Consider the following 4,850-nt stretch of genomic DNA (forward strand, 5'->3'; position numbering starts at 1 on the left):
CAGCAGGACTCCAAGGCCCTTCTCCAGATCTGCTTATTAGCAGGTCAGCTCCTAACCTGCACTGGTGCATGTTGCTGTTCCTTCTTATGAATTTGTAAAAATATTCCATGTTAATGCTACCTTCTAGAGAAAAGAGAAGTTTTGAAAAACTATCTTCTCACATGAAATACAGTCTCACCTTCTTTCATGGGTCAGTGCTTATGAATGTTTAGTGTGATAGCCAGAAAAGTGCATCTTAGCACAACAAAGGAAAGCGAGTGTGTGGGGAGGAAAAAAATAAGAGTAGTTGCTATTTAGAATCTCAGAAATAAAATGTACAAGTTAAAAATAAACCTTGACACAGTTCAAAGAAAGTCCAAAGCTACTTTTTTTGTAATAGTTGTATTGATTCGTAAATTGAAGAACCATAGAAAAGGATGAATTTTTAATCATATGAAATTTAGCTTCAAAGTGTGTGTTTGAAAATTTGAGTCATTTGCCTACATGATTCAACATTTTTAGAGAATGATGCTATGATTTAAAAGAAAAATAAGTTCCTTTGTTCTCCTGCCAAGGTGCAAGTTAGAGCTTTTACTCTTTCTTTTGTTTCTTACAAACAGTAACTCACCTGGGTAGTTCAGGTGTTAAAGAAGTCACATGATGTTACTGAAGTCAAAGACAGTAAAGGACTTGAATAATATATGTACTAGGAATATTTTATGAACATTCTATACACAGAAGGTCACCTAGCAAACAAGCTTTTTTGACAGAACTACAGCAACAGCCGTAACAAGCAAAACAAACTAAATTAAAAGAAGAGATGCTGGTATTACTGCTCTATTACTCTCAACTTAGTGCCTGTCTGTTCAAACACAGAAACTAATTATGTATATGCATTTATTCCACCACATTCCATGGTGAATTAATTTATCTCAAAGTGCTTTAAAACTGGCATGGTTACAGGCCAGATCCAACCTCATTTTGGATGACTAGCATATACTTCAATCCCATCTCTGCCTTTGTATTCTCTCTCCAGCACCGGTGATACTTTACCAGCTCCCACAGGCAGATCCAGCTTCCAGGCTGGAAGTCCACATTACCTTCCAAATATGAAGGGAAAAGAGACATTAAGGAAGCTGTAACTGCATGAGTTTTGGGTGTGAGGGAAATAATGAAACAAGAAATGCTGGGTATAGAAGGCTGGGGGAAATCAGTGCTAGATACCCAACATATGCTACCACCCTGTACAGCCTGGAAAACATTATTAGCTGAGGGTGTTCAGTCTGAGGAGGGCCCAGTGTGTGACAGCAGGATGAGGAGACCTTTGCTAGAGGCAGAATATGGTGGAAGTACTCTATGACACTGGGAAGCAAGAGGTTCACTTATTACCAGTTTCACAGCTCCTATGACAAATGGTAGTTTGCTGAGGCACAGTAATGCAATTATGTTTTCTCGTGAGTCTGTTACCTGCGACTGTGTTACAAACCATGCTGATAACAGCTATGTCAATCAAGTATTAAACTTAGGGAGGCACACCTCCGTTGATAAGCTTTCTAGTATCCAGAGTAACACATAAAATGCATGTCATTTAGAACTTCTCATCCTCTTTCTCCTATGCCCTAAGTAAAATTTCATACACTTTTGTCTTTTTTTCATACACAACTAGAAAGCCTTACTTCATCTTAACAACTAGTAAATCACTGAAATGGAGCTTTCTGGTCTTACACACTAAATTCTGTGGTGGACCTAGTACGAGAATGCAATTTTGGAAGTGGCTAGTTAGCTGATAAAGAGCTCCAGAACCGTGGATCACTCTTAATTTGCACAGCTTTCAAACAGAAGCAATATACTGTCTTTATAAAAATTTTTAACAAATAAAATTTGCAAGCAGATGACATTGCTCTGACATTTCTTATACAGGTCTCTGTAGTATTTAAAAAGAATAACCTGAAAGTATTGCTGTGATCAACATAAAGTACACCATTCTTGTCACACTGGTAAGACAGAGTTAATATTGTGTAATTCACTGCTTATCATTTAAAAATGGTTTCATGTGCTTAATTAATTGTTAGCAGAAATGGAAAATTCTGAGGTTCAGTATCTAAAAGGAAGGTGGATTATGGGATTTTTGGAACAGAAAATACTTGAACTAAACCACTTGGCTCCTTAAAAAAGAAAAACAGTAGAGGTGAGAGGGGAGCAGGAGATGGGATGAGCACTCTGTTCTCTAACTGGAACCAGATACCCTGAACAGGAGTTTTGATTTTTATTGCACCACTCACATAAATTAGCCAAAACTCAATTTCTCCGATTTCAAGACAGCTTCTATAGTGCAGATACTGATCAGTTGAAGAAAAATTTAAATTACATATCTGCATCATGAAGAATCGAGTTCAGCATTTGCAAAGATGAAATCAGAACAAATAAATGTAATTAGAAAAACACATAACACAAGAACCACTTTACCTACTCAACAATCAATAAGCTGGCACTACTGAATAGTGAGCCTAGCCTGCCACTAAGCCAAAGGACCTCCCTTATTTATACTCCTATTGGTTAAAATGTAATCAGGTACCCTCCGGGAACTATGTAAAGATACAGCAGTTCTTCATCGTAAGTAGCCTAACTTATTTAGTTGAATCAAACATAAAAGCTGTTATAATACTGGGTAGTTACTATATCTTTTACTAAAATGCAGGTGGAATAATTATAATTTCCATTATCTGCAAAAACTATCTGAATTGAAACTGACAGAAGTTGTGGTAGTGCTGCAGGTGCTTAGTTCAAAGGTAACTGAAAACTGTTTTTCAAACTCAAATTCTGCTGTGGTTTCACCTTAATATTCAGGCTCATAAACACTCAAATTCATCAATGAAGCTGAAAATACACCATATGCTCTATTGTTGGCTACAGAAGAATGGGACTGAGGTAGACAGAAAAGGTAAAGAATCATACTTCTTTTAAGGCTCACAAATTTATGAACCAGATAATTCATTGCTCAAACAATTCACAGTCTGCAATAATACCCATAAGAACTGTAACTCAAACAAAGATACAGAAGTTAAAACACACATTTTAATCTATCATACTGAAAACTAATCATACATACTTAAGACAAAAAAAAGAAAATCTGAAATATAGGAGCAGTAAAATATACTTACTTGGTGTGAAAGCAAATCTGTGCTTACATAATTCACAGTATTCTTTTCTGCTGTGTTTAAGCCACTGAACTAAGCTGCAATAAAAAGTGATCATATTAAAACATGCTATCACATACCTCCACCTTACCCCTTCTTTAAGGAAAAAACCCAAATTCTGTTTTAAAACATGAATCAGGATATTAGTAGTATCAAGCAGCGCTTAATTGAGCATGTTTACTAAGCTCATTTAGGCCACCAAGCAAGTTCCAAAAAGTGAGAAAGTTAAGCTGAGTAAGTGACTCTTGAACTACATCGCTTACATTGTTGACAAAGTGCATTCTTTGCTTATGTTACTGAAAAGGCTAATAACTAAAAGCATATAACCTGACATGGACACCCACTAGTGACACCAATCCTCAAAAATATTTCAAGTCATGACACATACTCATGTAAGATTTAGAGCTGTTACGTTTGTGAAAAAATGGCTATTAAAACATCAAAAAAGAATGTGAAAATGTGTGCTATAGACCAGAACTACAGTTTTTACTTTATCATTTTCCTGATCAAACATACACCTCAAAATGACCAAAAAGTACTCGAGTACTTTTATTTCTTTCATGCAGTTACATGTTCTTTTTATTCACAAATACAAGCGGGCAGAAAACCCCCAATATACTGATTTTTCTGCTTAGTTTTCATAAGGTTAATAAATGTGCACAACTGAAGTCCTAAACACAAAAAATTATCAGTACTTTCTTCTCATATATAATTACTAAATACTTTGTGAACTGTAATGAAACAAAAAAATCAAAATCCCTAACACATTTCCTCTGAAAACTGGATTTCCTTAACAGTTAACCCGAAGACTTGAGAAGTACTGTTTTAGAAACATGCCAATGTGGTTTTTTTTCTTTTTTAAATATAAAAAATTAACCCCGCCCCCACAAACACAGAACTTACCATTCCTGATGTATGAATTTAATACTGCCAGTACACACACATGGATGATAGAGGGGTTTCTCAGGAGTTCCTTCAGACCGACAGACTCTGCATATATCTGCTGACAAGGACAAAGCTCATTACCCTACTGCTTCAGAACTCACATTTGCAAGACAAATTACATAATTCTTGAAACTTTATGTAGCAAAATGAAGCCAAAATAAATTGAAAGAGGATGAAAGACAGTTATCATATGATGCAAGACATGATGACTGAGAGAATACCACAAAAAGCAACAAGAATGTTATCTGCCTGATCATGTTATAAAAACATCAGAACATGTCTTATTTTAAGACTTCCAGGAAACAAACATAGTAAAGCTACATGCAGAGGTGCTCTTTTCCTAAAAAAAGTTATCACCAAAAGAAAAGAGATTATTAAGGATAATCTTTCTGAAAGTGGAGACTTTGAAATGGAAAAATTCCATCTGAGTTTTCAAAAGTTAAAGAAAGGCTGAGGAAAAGGGATTTACAAATATTTAACAATGACTTAGGCACGCCTTTTGCTACCCTTGAACCCAAGATGGGAGTTCCTTGGTGCTCTTGATGAAAGGGAAAAAATCCACCACATCACAATAATCAGAAATTGGTATTTTGAGAGTTTGCTACCTGAGCTGAATAAAGCCAACCACTTAGCTGCCTACAGTTCAGCCACCATAGGAAAGACATTTTCTATTTCTTTTTTTCAAAATGTCAGTAATACTTCAAATGGTCCCACACACTCTTTTTTCTC

General features: G+C 35.7%; 1 protein-coding gene across 1 annotated transcript in view; it reads right to left on the minus strand.

Annotated features, from left to right (window-relative positions):
- The window catches only part of MARCH6 (membrane-associated ring finger (C3HC4) 6, E3 ubiquitin protein ligase), a 45,941-nt gene extending 41,760 nt beyond the window's left edge, over nt 1-4,181 (minus strand). The window contains exons 1-2 of the mRNA XM_010001355.1: nt 4,080-4,181; nt 3,141-3,214 (exon numbers count right to left, since the gene is read on the minus strand). The gene's annotated coding sequence lies outside the window, so the exon portion shown is untranslated. The remainder of the gene's footprint in view (nt 1-3,140; nt 3,215-4,079) is intronic.
- Between the last annotated feature and the right edge of the window lie 669 nt (nt 4,182-4,850).

This window comes from Chaetura pelagica, unplaced genomic scaffold (assembly GCF_000747805.2).
Source record: "Chaetura pelagica isolate M959 unplaced genomic scaffold, ChaPel_1.0 scaffold317, whole genome shotgun sequence".
Taxonomy (NCBI): Eukaryota; Metazoa; Chordata; class Aves; order Apodiformes; family Apodidae; genus Chaetura; species Chaetura pelagica.